The 18,920-nt window shown below is 44.4% G+C and overlaps 1 protein-coding gene across 4 annotated transcripts in view; it reads left to right on the forward strand.

The window, feature by feature from the left end:
- GGACT (gamma-glutamylamine cyclotransferase) overlaps positions 5,060–18,920 on the forward strand; it is a 52,875-nt gene continuing 39,014 nt past the window's right edge. For 2 of the 4 annotated variants that reach the window (XM_018056391.1, XM_018056388.1), the window contains exon 1: positions 5,060–5,135. The gene's annotated coding sequence lies outside the window, so the exon portion shown is untranslated. Of the gene's footprint in view, positions 5,136–9,007; positions 9,571–18,920 lie in introns of those variants that run through there. The other 2 variants (XM_018056392.1, XM_018056389.1) reach the window with 1 other exon arrangement.

Consider the following 18,920-nt stretch of genomic DNA (forward strand, 5'->3'; position numbering starts at 1 on the left):
AAGGGTGACTGCTGCTCTATTATATATGGAGAAACCTTCTTCTGGAAAAGCACTATCAGAAATGTTGCTGTTTTAAATCATTAGGAAGAATGAAACATCACAAGCACCCTCAGTTTCCAATCCATGTGCAGAACTTCATTTAAAGCGCTTCTGGACACATCCATTCACATCTCTTAAAAGTTTTAGTCTCCAAGCTCATAGGATCCTGATCCAGCAATTGGTTCTGCTGCCCAGACTGTGGAGCCCTGTACCAAGGTCACAGGATGAAAATCTCTGAAACTGACCAAGCCCCATAGCAACTGTTGCCATGAGCCTCTGATCAAACCGGCCAGTTACTTGACCCCATATTAGGTAAAGTACCCACCCTATAGCATTCTAACCTATCACCTAATGCCCCCATTCCAGTAGGAATTTTCTGTCTTGCTGTAGAAATTGGCTGCTGCTGCTGCTGCTGCTAAGTCGCTTCAGTGATGTCCGACTTTGTGTGACCCCACAGATGGCAGCCCACCAGGCTCCCCTGTCCCTGGGATTCTCCAGGCAAGAACACTGAAGTGGGTTGCCATTTCCTTCTGCAATGCATGAAAGTTAAAAGTGAAAGTGAAAGTGAAGTTGCTCACTCATGTCCGACTCCTAGCGACCCCATGGACTGCAGCCTACAAGGCTCCTCCGTCCATGGGATTTTCCAGGCAAGAGTACTGGAGTGGGATGCCATTGCCTTCTAGAAATTGGCTACTAGCCCACAAAAGGGTTTGGCTCGCCCTTGAGCCGGCCCGCTGTTCTCTAACAGCGTCTCCCACTCTGATAAACTCTATTCTCTCATTCTGCCTCATGTCTGGAAATTCCTTCCCAACCCACGCTTGGGCCACAACACAGGCCTAATGGTGACCCTTGGCACACAGCCCTGTTCTGCCTTCAGCCTGTGAAAACACTATTACCTTTAAATTCCACCTAACCTCTCCCTCCCCTAAACCTCCTGACTGCGTCTTTGTTTGGTGAGTCATCTCAGGGCAGTGAGAGAGTGTAGAGCTCATTCTTAGCTTACAAAACAAGTGGTGGCCTGGATTTTGGTTGCAGGATATTTAGAGTCAAGGATGGTTATTTGTAATAATTTACTAGAATGATTTGATAACATTTCAGTCAATTTTATAGTGTTATTCAATTAGACTTCAAGCTCTGTACATAGCACCCAGTTTCTGTTGTTTATTTCACATTATAACTATCTTTTCAAGAGATGAAGAATATATTTTCCCATCTACTGTGTAGTACTTACAATGCTGGAGATGTGGGGGAGGGGTCAGAAGGAATGAGGTGGGCCCCTTTTGCATAATACAAAGTGTCTGTGCATTGCCTCAAATCTATATTAGCCTCTAACACCAACTTCCCTGGTGGATCAGAGGGTAAAGCGTCTGCCTGCAATGCAGGAGACCCAGGTTTGATCCCTGGGTTGGGAAGATCCCCTGGAGAAGGAAATGGCAACCCACTCCAGTATTCTTGCCTGGAAAATCCCATGGATGGAGGAGCCTGGTAGGCCACAGTCCACGGGGACACAAAGAGTTGGACTTCACTTTCACTTTCTAACACAAAAGTCTGGAAAACAGAGTTTGGCAATTACCTGCTGGTATTTAGAAAACAAAATGACCAAACTGGATAATTCCAGTAAGAGACAATTTGACAGTTTAAATCCTTTGAGTTGATAAAGCGTTTGTTGAGCTTTGAACCTGGGGTGTAGCAGTTGGCCAGCTGCTTGACCCTGAGCCTGGAGGGTATGGGAGACTGTGGACAGCAGAGCATCAGACCAGAATGAACAGAAAAACAGCTGTTAGTGGGCTGAATCCTTTCTAGCAAAGGACTCACCTATACCATTTGCAGGCAACTGACAGCCTCTGTGAGTCAACTCAAGTTATTAAACCCACTAGAGCAGTTGGCTCTGATGTAACCCACCAACCCAAAACTGAAGCCAAGACTTGTCTGAGTTGATCAATCAGTTTCCTTGAGAAACTGATTTTTCTAACATAACATTGTAGCTTTTCTAACGTAGTATTGTAGGTCAGTTACACTTCAAAAACAGAGAAACATAAAAACTCAACAAAAAGTGGATCAAATTTGTGGTTACATCAGGGCGGGTGGGGGAATTGAAGGTACTGAAAACTTCAAGTTGTAAAATAAACAAGTACTAGGGGTGTGATGTACAAGATAATAAATATAATTAATACTCCTGTAGGAAAGTTATTAAGACAAGTATATCCTAAGAGTTCTCATCACATAAAAATTTTTTTCTATTTCTATTTCTTTAATTTTATATTTATATAAGATGCTGGAAAGTGAAAGATGATGAAAGTGAAAGAGGAGAGTGAAAAAGCTGACTTAAAATTCAACATTCAGAAAACCAAGATCATGGCATCTGGTCCCATCACTTCACGGCAAATAGATGGGGAAACAGTGGAAATAGTGACAGACTTTATTTTGGGGGGCTCCAAAATCACTGCAGATGGTGACTGCAGCCATGAAATTAAAAGACGCTTAAACTCCTTGGAAGAAAAGTTATGACCAACCTAGACAGCTTATTAAAAAACACAGATCTTACTTTGCCAGCAAAGGTCCGTCTAGTCAAAGCTATGGTTTTTTCAGTAGTCATGTATGGATGTGAGAGTTGTACTATAAAGAAAGCTGAGTGCCGGAGAATTGATGCTTTTGAACTGTGGTGTTGGAGAAGACTCTTGAGAGTCCCTTGGACTGCAAGGAGATCCAACCAGTCCATCCTAAAGAAGATCAGTCCTGAGTGTTCATTGGAAGGACTGATGTTGAAGCTGAAACTCCAATACTTTGTCCACCTGATGTGAAGAACTGACTCATTGGAAAAAACCCTGATGCTGGGAAAGATTGAAGGCAGGAGGAGAAGGGGACAACAGAGAATGAGATGGTTGGATGGCATCACTGACTCGATGGACATGAGTTTGAGTGGGCTCCGGGAGATGGTGATGGACAGGGAGGCCTGGCGTGCTGCAGTCCATGGGGTCGCAAAGAGACAGACACGACTGAGGGACTGAACTGAACTGAAGATGATGGATGTTCACTAAACTTGTGATAATCATTTCATGATGTCTATAAGTCAAATCATTATGCTGATTTAATCATTATGCAAATTACCTTAAACTTATATAATGCTGTGAGACAATTATAACTTAATAAAAATGGGGAAAAAATAAATGATTATTATGAAGAAAAAAGAAGCACTTGTTAAAATGCATTTCATTTTGCTGGGTATCACCCCCAGAGTTGGTTATTCAGAAGGCTTGGGGTGTGGGCTTCGAGTTTACATTTCTGAATTTCCAGGTGCTGCTCATGTTGCCCATCTGGGACCATATTTTGAAAATTACTATTATAAATTATTTTTCTGTGGGTGATTTTTTGACAGTTAAACTGAATATCTCATCCCACAGAGCCTAATCCATATTGGAACAGACTCTCCCAGCCTTATCTGGCAATAAATGCAATTTAACACTCACCTCCTTACCATCTTTAATCTCCCTTTATCAGGGGAATTATTTATTCATTTATTTCCCTCACACTTTCTTTTGCTGACATGACCTTCCTCCTTCAAAAAATTAATAAAAATGGAACCACTCTTCCTTTTGGAAGAGAAAAATTAAGATGATTACAGCTACTCTTTAAAAATGATATGTTAAAATATACATTAGATGTGGCTTTTTTATACTAATATAAATTTAAATTTAATTATGAACTTCCCCACACAAGAAAGAACTCTATGAAAATTATGGTTTATGAATCTGATCTTTTAGATTTCTTTAGAAATTGCACATCTGTTCAAAACACAACCACATCAGCATTATTGGAAATGTTTGGGTAGAAACCAGATTGTAAAAGCCACATGAGTCCAACCCCATACATGAGAGAGTGGAAAGGCAGAAAATGAGTAAGGGGGATTATTTCTAGTCCAACAACTAGTACTTAGGCATTTGTCTTTGGGGTGGGGGCAGAAGTGGCTCCCCTCAAACTCTCTGCCATTCTTTTCACCCAGGTCCCCAAAGTAGGACTGCTTAAGCCCAGAATAACAAAGTCTAGAAGGAAAAAAAAGAGAGTCTTCACTCCTCTCATTGCTGGGGCTCAAATCTAGTCCTGGGATCCAGGGAAGAGATGGTAAGTGATCCCGGGGAGGAGGGCATGGCAACCCACTCCAGTATTCTTGCCTGGAGAATCCCATGGACCGGGGAGCCTGGTGAACTACGGTCTACAGGGTCGTAAAGAGTCAGACATAACTGAAGTGACTAAGCATGAACTCCTCCAACCACAGTTTTAAGTGAAAATGGAGAATTGGTAAATAGTAGCAGATGGTAAGTCATGATCCCCTGGAGGAGGGCATGGCGACCCACTCCAGTATTCTTGCCTGGAGAATCCCATGGCCGGAGGAGCCTGGGTGGCTGCAGTCCATGGTGTCGCACAGAGTCGGACACGACTGAAGTGACTTAGCAGGAGTATCAAGGTTACACAATTACCTGTATCCAGTATCAATGTCGAGTGGAGTGTGGCTGCTGGAGTGAGGCCTTGGTCATCACTTTGTCCATCTGTCCTACAGGATACGTGGGCTCATTTCTGTGTGTGTGAGTGTGTATGTGTGTGTGTCCAGGTGGGTCTGGGTCCAATATGGAGTCAAGACTGATCCTGGACGCCCAGGCGGGCTACCTTAGAGGGTGTGTGTGTGTTCAGGTGGGTCTGTGTGTGTGTCCAGATGGATCTGGGTCCAACATAGACTCAAGGCTGTATGTGTGTGTGTTCCCAGGTGGGTCTGGGTCCAACGTGGACTCGTGTGTGTGTATGTGTCCCCAGGCGGGTCTGGGTCCAACACGGACTCAAGGCTGACCGTGGACGCCCAGGCGGGCCGCCTTAGAGCGCGCACGCAGCGGTAGAGAAGCCCCAGGTGTGCGTCCTCGGGGCTCCCGGCGCGTGCTCGGGTGTGTGCGCGCGGCCCCCGCGGGCGGGCGGGTACCGCGTCCCGCCTCCAGGGGGCGCCCTCGGAGGCGGCCTCCCCGGGGCGGCCGCCCCAGCCACGGCCGGCCGGGATTTCCGCTCGGTCTCTCGGGCCGGCTCTCGCCGAAGGGCGCCGCGCTCCGAGGCAGGTGAGTCGCCGGGCGCGGGCCGAGCCCGGCCCCTGTCCGTCCCCGCCCCCGCCGCGAGGGGGCCCCGAGGCGTGGGGGCGTCGCACGCCGGCGCGTCTCCGGGGCCCGCGCGAGCCGGGGACGGAGGGCGGGGACAGAGCCGCGGCCGTGGCGGGACGCGGCGCCCGCGGGAGCGGCTGGAAGGGCGGCGCCCCGGGCCGTTAGCGCGTCCGCACAGTGTCCGGCGCAGCGCGACGCGGACGCCTCGGCCAGTTACCCAGGTGTAGACGCCTCCTCTTCCCAAAGAAGACGTGATGACCCATCAGAAGGGTCCCCTTGAAAAGGATCTCCCGGTCTGATGCTTCTGGTTTTAACTTTGGAGATCCCTTTTTGCGAGGAGAAAGCTGCACAAGAAAAGAGACCATCTGGCGCTTGTCAGTTTCTGAGTTCGGGCTTCTTTGGAGCTGTTAGTGACCCCGCTGAGTTTTTGAAGAAATCTCTTTTACTGCCTTGATTAGGAAATATGCTTATTGAGCTTTCACTCTATTGGCCAAAGAGAACACCGCAGCCGCACTGGTAACGCTAAAGAGGTGCACGATTTTTTTTTTTTTAATAATTAAATTTATTGGTGCACGATTTTAAAACACACCTGACTCCAGGCTGTTAATATTGAACTGATAAGAAAATGAGACTTGGAGCCACGTCTTCTTAAAGCAGGATATTAGTTTTGCTTAATGTCCCAGGGAGAAATCTTGGATTAAAAACTAAAAGTTCTCTGTAAATCAGTTGGATTTGACCAATATAAAGTGTAGGTCTCACACACACGTTTTTATGTACTTTTTCCTGTAACCGAAGACCGTTCTCCCTGGTCTCACTCAATTTATTGAAATGCTAATAAGAGACCCCTGCAGGTTGCCCACATTTTCCCCAAAAGCCTTGTTTTTCCTAAAACGACTCCCTGGAGAAACCAGAAGTTCCTGAATAAGCAGACTGCCTGGGTAGAGAGCATTTGTGTTTCAAAAGCTGAGTTTGCAAAGGTAAATTAATTTCTAATTGGTGGACCTTTGTACAGAAGTGTTTTGGACTGGCTGACCTTGCAAACCAGGGTCCTGACTATTGGCACTAGACCTAGAGAAGGTGGTTATTCACGCTGACCTTAGGTAGCCAATTGTGGGCAGAAGAATAGAGCAAAGATAGAACATGGTATTAAGTTTTTAAAATGATCTGTTCATTGCCCTGTTATTTTATGTAGTAAGATCTTGAAAGTTCCAGTCTGGGTCAGCTCTTGCAGGTGGAGTCAAGGCTCTGTACTTGAGGGCTTTGTACTCAAGTCCGCTGGGCCTTTCCAAGGGGCTAGGGCACCGGTGGGCATGGAGATTAGTGCAGCATTGTTTGCAGACAGACGGTCCCAAGGAAGGTGACGACAGGAGGACAAAATTCAAGCGATCTTACTCTTTCCTAGGACCTTCTTCATCCAAGAGGTAACGCTCAGATTAGAGATTTTATGAAGAGAGTGTTGGTTAAACAGGGCCGGCATCTTGTGTAACAGGAATTCGTTCTTTAATTGAAGCTCTCTCTGGTCAGTAATACTGCTCAGGGCAAAACGACCTTGCCTAGATTGGATCTGAGAGCTGGGCAGAGAGTAGGCAGAGATTACAATGTGGAAGGTGTTATTATGCCCCCGTATTATACCCCCTGAAACTGGTTTACAGTTAGTAGAAGTCTCGGGTTTGTATAACATCACAAGGTAATGGACATGGTAAATAGCTAACATTTCTGGAGGATGAAATAAGTGCCCAAGGGCAGTTAGAGCACTGGGAAATGAATTCCTGGCAGAGGACTGGGGGAGGTCATAGTGAGGCTTCACCTTGGACCCAGGGTAGAATTTTTACAGGCAGAGGAGTGGAATGGGGACCAGCATTCCTGGTGGCAGACTGTGTCTGCGTGCGTGCAGGCTTAGGTGTGTCCCACTCTTTGTGATTCCATGGACTGTAGCCTACCAGGCTCCTCAGTCCATGGGATTCTCCAGGCAAGAATACTGGAGTGGGTTGCCATTTCCTGCTCCAGGGGATCTTGTAACCGTGTTGGAGAAATAGGGATGAAACTCTGTAAGGACGGTGCGGCCGGAGGCCTGCCTAGAGAGAAAGGCCCTCTGGAGATAAACTCTAGTTTTTTATCAGAGCTCTGATTTTTAATTTGCTTTTTATTAAAGCAAATTTAAAAGGGAAGGGAATGGTATAATGATCTTCCATATATCCATCAACAATGGTTGATTAAAACAATTTCTTTTTTTTTTGGCTGTATCTGCTAATCTTTTCGTTGAAGTAGTTTAAATTGCAGATAACATATTTCACCCCTGTCTAGGGTAGTTGCTTTTGTTTAGTTATGGCTAAGGTCATGCCTGACTTTTTGCGACCCCATGGACTATGGCCTGCCACGCTCCTCTGTCCGTGGAATTTCCCAGGCATTAATCCTGGTATGGGTTGCTGTTCCCTTCTCCAGGGGGATCTTCCCAACCAAGGGATCGAACCCGGGTCTCCTGCATTGGCAGGCGGATTCTTAACTACTGAGCCACCCGGGAAGCCCGACTAGTGTGGCCTGTACCTCCAAAAAGGCATTTTCTTGTATAACCATAATACCGTTGTTATCTCTTTATCAAATTGACAATAATCCCTTCATGTTTTCTAGAACCCAGTCCACAGATTTCCTTGATTGCCTCAGAAATGCACTTTTACCCTTGGCTTGTGTAACTCAAAATGGGCCACACAGGGTGTTTTGTTGAGTATCTATTGTCTTTTAGTCCAGGACAGGGGGTTGACAGACTTAGTGAAAAGGGCTAATGACTAACTCTAAGCCTTCTCAGGCCATGTGGTCTCCGTTGCAGCTACTCAGCTGTGTTGCTGTAAAGACTCAACCATGGATGATATGTGAATGAGCATGGCTGTGTTCTAGGAAAATTGTTTCCAAAGGTTTTTGTTTTAAACTCCGCCTGCAGGTGGGAGTTATCTGAAGGCCGTAGTTTGCTGACTCTGGTCTGAAGCAGTCCTGTGGGTTTCTTGAATGCCATGATTCGCTGGTATCGCCTGGTCGGCTCTGGACGGCTCGCATTCTGGGTTTATTCAGCTTTGTATAGAGTGTAGTTTAGCTTGTTCCTCTATCTACTGTGTCTGCATAAACTGCAAGGTAGATCTAAGGCTCAATTAGAGTCAGAGTCACCATGTACGGCAAGTATGCTTCAGATGTGATTTGGATGTTTTTTCTAACTGTTGAACGAGTCACTACCATGCAGCATATGGAATCTTAGTTCCCTGACCAGAGGTCGAACCTGCGCCCCCTGCATTGGAAGTGTGCCATCTTCTTGGACTGCCAGGGAAGTCCCTGAATTTTTCTTTTTTTTTGGTTCTTAATTTAGGACTTTAAAAGCTTTGAGCTTCCCTCTTAGCTCAGTTGGTAAAGCATCCACCTGCAATGCAGGAGACCCCGGTTCAATTCCTGGGTTGGGAAGAGCCCCTGGAGAAGGGATAGGCTACCCACTCCAGTATTCTTGGGCTTCTTTTGTGGTTCAGCTGGTAAAGAATCGGCCTGCAATGCGGCAGACCCAGGTTTGATCCCTGGGTTGGAAAGATCCCCTGGAGAAGGGAAAGGCTACCCACTCCAGTATTCTGGCCTGGAAAATTCCATGGACAGTATAGTCCATGGGGTCGCAAAGAGTGGGACATGACTGAGTGACTTTCAATTTCAAAAGATTTCCCTGGCAGTTCAGTGGTTAAGATTTTGCTCAATGCAGGGGGATGAGGGTTTGATTCCTGGCCAGGGAGATAAGATCTCTCCTGCATTACAGCCAAAAAACCAAGACATAAAACAGAAGCAATATTGTACAAATTCAATAAAGACTTTAGAAATGGTCCACATCAAAAAAAAAAAAATATTTTTCTATAAAAAGACTCAAATCCACGTCCGGGAAACTCAGTATTCCTAAAATAATCTTACCCTGATGGCTGAAGATAGACTCCATTCTTGTTTTCCTTATTTGAAGGAGAGTCTATAACTGCTGTTTCTCAAAGTCGAGAGCTTTGGGCCCCTCTGCTACACCAGTGCGAGCTTGCCTCTGTTCTAGGAATCCTTCAGCCCCTTGGGTCATGTTTTTCTACTGAATGGCAGTCCCTTCCTTCTGAGCCGCACACCCAAGGTCTGAGATGCCATCCAGGGGGCTGGGTGCTTTAGCCTTTAAGCCCTCATCTCTTAAACACTCAGCGTTCTTCACTCGCCTTCCTCTTCATCTCACCCCCGGCGGGACTGAGAACCGGACACCTGGTCCGTGGACTTCTGGTCCCACCGTGAGGTGGAACTACTTGTCCTGCATCCTGTTTGGAGGGATTCCGAGGTCAGACACTCTTCAAGCTCCCTCTAATGCAGGATTCTAAGGCTCCGTGGGTTTGAAGAAAGCAGCTTACAGGTGAGAGTTGTTTTCCTCTTTTTGGGAGTGTTTGCTGTTTTAAACTGTAGAGTGCCAGAGAAAGTGTGTTGACAGGGGGCGTCAGTCGAAGGCCTGTCTTTTTGTCTTTTAGGAATAGTGGTGAATCTGTTGAAACCTTTTTTTTTCTAGATAATGTGCCATTGGTCTTTTTCTTACTGATTTGTAAGAACTCTGTATACATTGAGGATGCTAATCTTTTGTCAAATATGTTACAACTGTTTCCCCATTTTTAAAAACTTTGTACAGTATTTATTCTCTAAGAAAAATTTTAATTTTACATAGGGGAAAAAATGTCAATCTCCCCTTTACAGTATCCCTGATTTGTGTCTCATGAAGAAATACCTGCCCATTCTAAGCTCTTTAAAAAAAAACTGTTAACACAGATTAATAAGCATATGATGAAAACTAGGTACATATGATTCTGAAAAATAATACTCTTTCTACCAGCTATTATAATATCCATTTGATTAAATGTTGGCCTTTAAGATGGGCCCTATGTTGACAAGTTTTGATGTTGGGAGATGGGTATTTTGGGGGTCATGATATCATGACTTCTGTATATCTTTGACTTCCCAAAATGAAAAAGTTTTCTTAAATAAAAAGAATAGTAGATGGAAAAGCCATTTTGTCCCATTTGTTCATATTCAGCAACTATTAATTCTCTACTCTGTGGTGAATACTAGGGGTATTTTGTTAATAAAGGCAGAAGATGTTGGAATTCACATTTCTCATGTCAGAGGCAGATGCTAATTGCATGGTTAAAGGCACCAACTCCTGTGTTAGACTGCCTGGCTTCACCTACTGGCTGGGTGATTTTGAACTTCTTAATTTAAAAGATGCAGGCTAATAATCACGTCTACCTGCTAGGGTTTTGGGGAGGCTTGAATGAGAGAACCCATGAAAATTCCTTTGTGTGGTGCTCCGAAACTCCAATACTTTGGCCACCTCATGCGAAGAGCTGACTCATTGGAAAAGACCCTGATGCTGGGAAAGATTGAAGGCAGGAGGAGAAGGGGACGACAGAGGATGAGATGGTTGGATGGCATCACTGACTCAATGGACATGGGTTTGGGTGGACTCCGAGAGTTGGTGATGGACAGGGAGGCCTGGTGTGCTGCAGTCCATGGGGTCGCAAAGAGTTGGACACGACTGAGCGACTGATCTGAACTGAACTAGCATTTAGTCAACACTCGATAAGTGTAGACTCTGAAGGAAAGAATTCAGTCAAGCCAGGCCCAAGCTGAGAGGAGCAGGTGCTAAGAGAATGCCTGGAGTGGGCTCCTGGCCTCGCCTGGCATGGTTAAGCAGGGTCTACGGTCAGGAGAGCTTTTCCGGGGGGAGGGATACTTTTGAGTGGAGGGATACTTTTGAGTGGAGATGTGAGATGTGGGAGGCACGTCTTTTAATCACAAGTACCCTTTCGTGGGGAAGTGAGGAGGCAAAGTGGCAGCAGGGGGCTCAGGCGGAGGTCTGGTGACTTGAGGAAGCAGGTCTGACTTTGTCTTAGTTTCCTGGTCCTGCCGGAGCTTGAACCACCCAGATGGATTGTCCTGTTCTCCAGGGCAGGAGTACAGCTGGGTGTCACTGGGCTGAAATCTGGGTCTTGGGGGGCCCATGTCCCCCCGCCGGAAGCTCTGGAGGCGAATGTTGTTTTCTTGACCTTGCAGCCTCCACTTGCAAGGGAGCCCCTGTATGTCCCTGGGGGCCCCCCAGCCAGGAGAACGGCTCCATTTGGAAGCTTCGTGGTTCGATTGGGCCCCCTTGGAGCATCCAGGGTAATTCCACATCTTCAGGCCCTTAACTTGAACCGCACGCAATCCATAGAGCCCCCTGTACCAGGCTCTGGGGCTGAGGACAAGGCGTCTTTGGGGGCCTTTCTGCCGCCACCTCGCTGGGTTGGCGGTGGCTCCCCAGATGTTTGGGCGGTCGGGTGCGCTCCGGCCAGGTGCTGACAGTTATCCTGGTTGCTCGGCTTTCCTAGGCTCCTGGGGTCTCTCCGACAGTGGTGGTTCGGTGCAGGCAGGCTTCTGTGAAACCTCCCCGATTGTGTCTCCACGGAGCAGCGGTCAGGATCTTCTTTGACCGACTCCTGTGCCCCTGTGCCCCCGTCCCCTCCAGGTCACGCCTGCTCTGCACCCTGACGGGGGTATTGCAACTGCAGCTATTTTACCTTCTGGTTTTTCCGTTGCTTTTGCCTGTGTAATTCTTTTTGCACACTAGCCTTAAATACTGCCGGATGATAAATAAAATTCGTATTATAATATTGGGTTGGCCTAAAAGCTTATTCAGGTTTCCAGTCCTGTCTCATGGAAAAACCCAGAGGAGCTTTTTGGCCAACCCAGGATTGAGTATTTTCTTCTCCGTTAATACTGACTGGCTGAGAGCTAGGCCTCCCTCCTAACAGACCCCCACTGAGGAAGAACTCATTTCTGGTTGATTGGAAGTGCTTTTATAGACCTCTGACCATTGGAGTTACACCAGAGGAAAGCAGAGAAAGAGTAAATTAGAGAGAACTTGTGTTATGCTGTGTTCTTGTCTCTGTCCATTCCTACATCTGCCTTTAAAACTTTTTGAGCGTTAATTACCTCTTCCTGCCGTTGTCATCTGCACTTAGGTAGATATAGCAGATAAATTAATGAAAACTACTAATATTTCTACAGCTTATGATAGTCTTAATTATTTATGAGCATTAAATGAGATTTGAAAGCATTCTTTAAGCCACTATTTTTGAGACGAATCACGGCTGCCTTGAATTACTCTTTCTCTCTCGACTTGGTTTTCTGTAAAGTTAGATGCAGATTATAAAAGCCTAAAAAGCTGTGAGGGGAAATTAATCTATCTTCTAAGTGAATAAAGAACAGCTAGATGGCATTCTCGGGAGTATTTATGAAAAATAAGTCCCTGGTTTTTTCCTCTCGTCATTTTTTTAATGTACATCTCCAGTTCAGTTCAGTCGCTCAGTCATGTCCAACTCTTTGCAACTCATGGACTGCAGCACACCAGGCCTCCCTGTCCATCACCAACTCCCAGAGTGTGCTCAAACTCATCATCAAGTCGGTGATGCCATCCACCCATCTCATCCTCTGTCACCCCCTTCTCCTCCTGCCTTCAATCTTCCCAGCATCAGGGTATAAATATCTCCAGCGCTCCTCAAATAAGAGCACAGTAAACCCTTGTGAACCCGCAGTGGCAGAATCCACACACCATCCTGGCTTTACCATACCTGCTTCAATTGCCCTCCTTTCTTTGCTTTTTGAGTTTTTGTTCATTGGCTTGCTTCTGGAGAATTTTGAAGCAAATATCAGAACCTATGTCATTTCACCCCTAGATTTTTTTTTTCTTAACATATATATTTTATTGAAGTGTAGTTAACTTATAATGTTTCAGGTGCACAGCAAGGTAATTCAATTATACATATACCCGTATATTATTTTTGAAATTATTTTCCATTATAGGTTATTATAAGATATTGATTATAGTTCCCTGTGCCAGACAGTAAACTTTTGTTGCTTGTTGCATGCCAACTTTTTAAATTAGAAATCTAGTATGCTATGCATACTAAGTCAAACAAGTGGAATCAAAATGTCATACATTTTTTAGTTAGGCAAAAATTCACAAGTTTTCTAAAATATATATAATACATATTTATATTCGTATACAAAGCTTTTATACTATGCTTGATAAAGGCTTGAGAAGGAGCATCAAAAAAAAGGGATGGAGAAATTGGAAGACATAAACTAAATGAAATGGGAGCCCTGAATATGAAATAGAAATAAATGAAACAAACTAGATAGGAATAAAAGATCATCATATAGGTCTGGTGTTCCTAAACATGGCTTCTCATTAGAAATATATCTGGAGCTTTGGAGGAAAAAAGCAATACCTGGGCATTTGTATTTTTCAAAAAATTCCAAGATAATTGATATGCATCTAGATTTTTAAAAATGATTACAAAAAAAAGTGATTACAGGTTTTTCTATTAAATAGTAGTTTTTGTGATATAGAATTCTATTGTTTTTCTGTTGACCAATCCTGATACAGTGAGTAATAGTTACATAATCATAATCACAATGGTAAAAGATGTTTATCAGTTTTCACAACAGCCAAACAAAAAATAAAAGATAATTACAGTTGTGAGCCATAATGGGGATGTGATTAACCTAACAATATAAAATAATTGCACGCAATTTGGGGGGTCACGCGAGTGATGTGATGAGTGGAAACGCATATATGTACGTGCTTTCATCCACCCAGCCAGTCTCTGTCTTTTGGTTGGTGCATTTAATCCATTTACATTTAAGGTAATTATCAATATCTGTGATCCTGTTGACCATTTTCTTCATTGTTTGGGATTTATGTTCTGTAGGTCTTCTCTTGTGTTCCAGCCTGGAGAAGTTCCCTTCGGATTTGCTGTGAAGCTGGTTTGCTGGTGCTGAATTCTCTGAACTTTTGCCTTGTTTGGAAAGCTTTTGATTTCTCCATCAAATCTGAATGAGAGGCTCGCTGAGTAGAGTACTCTTGGTTGTAGGCTCTTCCCTTTCATCACTTTAATATATCATGCATTTCTCTTCTGACTTGTAGAGTTTCTGTTGAGAAACCAGCTGATAACCTGAAGGGAGTTTCCTTGTATGTTATTTGTAGTTTTTCCCTTCTTGCTTTTAATCTTTTGTCTTTGTCTTTAATTTTTGTCAGTGTGATTACTGTGTCTCTCACGACGTTCCTCCTTGGATTTATCCTGCCTGGGATTCTCTGTGCTTCCTGGCCTGGGTTGTCTATTTCTTTTCCCATGTTAAGGAAGTTTTCAGCTATTATCCCTTCAAATATTTTCTCAGGTTCTTTCCCTCTCTCTCTTCTCCTTCTGGGACCCCTGTAATGTGAATGTTGTTGCGTTTAATGTTGTCCTAGAGGTCTGTTAGGCTGTCTTCATATTTTTTTCCCCCATTCTTTTTTCTATATTCTGTTTTGGAGCAAGTGATTTCCAACATTCTGTCCTCCAGGTCATTTATCCATTCTTCTGCCTCAGTTATTCTGCTGTTGATTCCTTCTCATGTATTATTCATCTTTGTTTGTTGGTTCTTTTAGTTCCTTGGTAAACATTTCTTGCATCGTCCCCATTGTTTTCCCGAAATGTGGTTTTTGTTTTAGCCACTGTGGGATTGTGGTTCTTCTGTCTGCCATCTGAAGGAGCAGGCTAGGAGGCTTGTGTAAGCCTCCTGATGGGAGGGACTGGTGGTGGGAAAAACTGAGTCTTGCTCTGGTGGGCAAGGCCTTGCTCAGTAAAACTTTAATCCAGTTATCTGCTGATGGGTGGGGCCGCGCTCCCTCTGTGGTAGTCCTTTGGCCTGAGACAACCCAGCCCTGGGGTCTGTGGGCCCTCTCACCCACCCGGGGTGGGGGGTGTGGATTTGATTTTATCATGATTGTTGCCCTTCCTGCCATCTCAGTGTGGCTTCTGCTTTGTCTTTGCACACGGGTATCTTTTTTTGGTGGGTTGCAGCGTCCTCTTGTCAATGATTGTTCGACAGGAAGTTGCAGCTTTGTTACTTTCACAGGAGGAGATAAGCTCATGTCCCTCTACTCTGCCGTCTTGAACCGGAAGTATCCCTCACCCCTAAATATTTTGGTATTGAATTTTATTCAAAAATTTACTTTTTAAATAACTATAATCCTACCTAACAATTTGGAGAAGGCAATGGCAACCCACTCCAGTACTCTTGCCCTGGAAAATCCCATGGACAGAGGAGCCTGGTAGGCTGCAGTCCATGGGGTCGCACAGAGTCGGACACGACTGAAGTGACTTAGCAGCAGCAGCAGCAGCAGCTACCTAACAATTAACAAAAAGTCTTTGATATTGTGTAATGCTGTATTCAAATATCCCCAGTTGTCTAAAATAATCTGTTCAGCTGTTTTATTCAAAGCAAGAGCAAAGCAAAGCTCTTTTATTGTATTTGGTTTATATTAACATATCTCTTAGTCTGTTTTAATTATAATAATGAATGTGTGCCCTCTTAGCTTAATTCAGAATGCTCTTACCCTTATATCTACCTTTTGCTTTTATCTCATTGTTTGACATCAATTGCATGCTCTCATGCTTTCAGTCATTATTTTGAATTTATATAAAGTAAAATTGACCTTTTTTGTTGTATAATACTTCGAGTTTTAAAATTGATTCCTGTAACCTTATAGAGCACTCCCATCACCAGAAATATCCAGAAAACAAAAGAAGCCCTCCCTCATTCTGCGCCCTTGAAGTGAAACCCTCACCCTGCCCCTAATTTCTGATCACCCGTGATCTGGTCTCCATCTTTATACTTTTGCCTTTCCCAGAAAGTCACGTAAGTGAAGTTATACAGTATGTAACCTCTGAGACTGGCTTCTTACATTCAGAGGACATCTTTGAGATTCGCCCACATGTGGATCCTTTCTTCATCTGCTGGACATAGCACGAGTTTATCCATCCACTGTTGAGCATCTGTTGAACATTTGGATTCTTCATAAATTTTGGTGGTTATGAATAGAGCTGCTACAAACATTTGTATATGGGATTTTATGTGATCAAAAGTTTTTATCTTTCTATGGTGGATCCCTCGGACTAGGTGGCTGGGTCAGGGGGTAGGTGTATGTTGAACTTCGTAAGAAACTGCCAAGTTGTCTCCCAAAGTGGCTGTTGTTGGTCAGTCACTAAGTGGTGTCCGACTCTTTGCAACGGCATGGACTGGAGCCCACCAGGCTCCTCTGTCCAGAGGATTTCTCAGGCAAGAATACTGGAGTGGGTTGCTATTTCCTTCTCCAGGGGATCTTCCCTACCCAGGGATCGAACTCACATTTCCTGCTTTGGCAGACAGATTCTTTACCGCTGAGTCACCAGGGAAGCTGCACCATTTTGTGTCTCTATCAGGAATGTAGGAGAGTTCCAGTTGTTCTGTGTCCTTGACAGCACTTGATATTGTCAGGTTTTTAAAATTTGAGCCACCTTAATTGGTGTGTTGTTTTTTTTTCTTTTAATTATCTGATTTCAGTTTTTTGAGTATCATAGAAATATTTTAAATAGTTCTTGAATAAATTACCAAACTAAATTTATTTTATATACCCATTAGAAATATTTCTGGTATTCTGGTGATATTCTACATTTTAATATGTTAAATATTCTGTATCGGAAAATAGCTAGATTAAAACCAGATTAGTCTACAGATGCGCATCTTCCTTGGATCTCACCCACTGACACATCGTATTTGGCAGAGGTTTACAGAGCAGTGTCTGGACCGTGATGCATTTTGCAGTGACCATTCATTATATGTGTCTCGTGCGTGTCTTGCTCCCAACGGCATGTGCTTTTACCATGAGCACTGTGATTTCTCTTGCCATCAGTTTTATGCTAGATTAGATTGATTGGTGAATAGTTAATTCCATGAGAGCAAATGGATGTAGGCAGAGAGTGATTTCTTTGAGTGCCTTTTAGCCAGGTGAACCCTGTTGTCCTTTAAAGATGGACTGCTCCTGTGTGTCTGAGGCAGCAGTAAATGCTTGTGTTTGGATCCCTTTTTCCTTCTGAAAGCATGCTGAGCTCAGGAAGAAAACCATTTGAGATCTGTGAAATAAAGCTCATATATCCCCCACTGGAAGATTTAGGAGCGTGGCTACTGATCACTGTTGCTTGCAAGTGTGGCGTTGACTCCTGGACTACTTACCAGAATATCCCTGGTGGTGCTGTTCCTCACCGCTCACATTAGGTGTAACCGTGAAGTCTTGGGGTGGACAAGGTCATTGCTAAGATAGGGCCTATCTTTAAATTCAGGTCTCCCCCGTTAGCTGCTGTGGTTTGAGCTTCTGGTGGGTAGTAGTATCATTTAAAAAGCGTGGACCTTGCTGTCATCTAACTGTAAGAGTAGCGTCCATGTACGTTTTACTTTGTGACCAGACTCTCTCTGCTTTTGCTTCTTGAAAATTGCTGGAGGGTCAGACCTATTGACAGACCTTCCTTTGTGACATAGGGCATCAGAAAGAAAAATGCGTCTGACCAAGGAAGGGAGACTGAGGACAGATGGCCGAAAGGGCTTCACGTTGCTGTGGTCTGAAGCCTCGGAGGCCAAGTGCCAGGAAAATTCAGTTCAGAATGAAAAGAAATGGGTTTCTGTGGTTAAGTCATTTTTAAAACTGACGTACTGATTGACTTTTACTACATCAGTTAGATTGGAGTACATCAAAATTACTGAAGGATTGATTAGTAAGGATGTTACCTCCATTGGACCAAGTCTTTGTTTTAAGAGTTATTATGGATATTCTTTAAACTTTATGCTTGTTGGTATTAATAAAGTCTTGGATATATGTATATTTTGGAGGGGGTTGAAGGAAGGCATAATGGAAATTTATTGGGGCTTAAGTCCAGGGTTTAGAACACCGGACTAATGCACCTGCTGCCCCCTGGTGGCGGCGTATTAAACAGTGCGGTTCAGAGGAGTTCTGGAGGGCGCAAGCCCATTGCTCGTAGAAGAGGATTGAGAGGGAGACAGGAAATGGTTTCTCTTTCCAGCTTTTCTCATAATTACTACCTGTAATTATGACCTCAGGCAAAGAATGTAGTTTGACCAAGTCTAGATTTCACTTTCTTCCATTTTAAAATGTAATTGCTTCCTGTTTTAGCATCTTAAAATTCTCCTATGGTAACAGCAAATATTAGTGAAATGTGCCACTTCTTCCCTTATTAGCTGAATCCTAAAAAATCCCAGATATTTATTCAGGAAAGCAGACTCCAGAGCAACTCCTGAAGCTTAACACAAATTTGACTCAGGGCCACGAACTGCATAGACCTGTTTATAGCATCAGTTCAGTTCAGTCGCATCCGACTCTTTGCGACCCCATGAATCGCAGCACGCCAGGCCTCCCTGTCCATCACCATCTCCCGGAGTTCACTCAGACTCACGTCCATCGAGTCCGTGATGCCATCCAGCCATCTCATCCTCTGTTGTCCCCTTCTCCTCCTGCCCCCAATCCCTCCCAGCATCAGAGTCTTTTCCAATGAGTCAACTCTTCTCATGAGGTGGCCAAAGTACTGGAGTTTCAGCTTTAGCATCATTCCCTCCAAAGAAATCCCAGGGCTGATCTCCTTCAGAATGAACTGGTTGGATCCCTTGCAGTCCAAGGGACTCTCAAGAGTCTTCTCCAACACCACAGTTCAAAAGCATCAATTCTTTGGCGCTCAGCCTTCTTCACAGTCCAGCTCTCACATCCATACATGACTACTGGAAAAACCATAGCCTTGACTAGACGGACCTTAGTCGGCAAAGTAATATGTCTCTGCTTTTGAATATGCTGTCTAGGTTGATCATAGC

Source organism: Capra hircus, chromosome 12, assembly GCF_001704415.2.
Source record: "Capra hircus breed San Clemente chromosome 12, ASM170441v1, whole genome shotgun sequence".
Taxonomy (NCBI): domain Eukaryota; kingdom Metazoa; phylum Chordata; class Mammalia; order Artiodactyla; family Bovidae; genus Capra; species Capra hircus.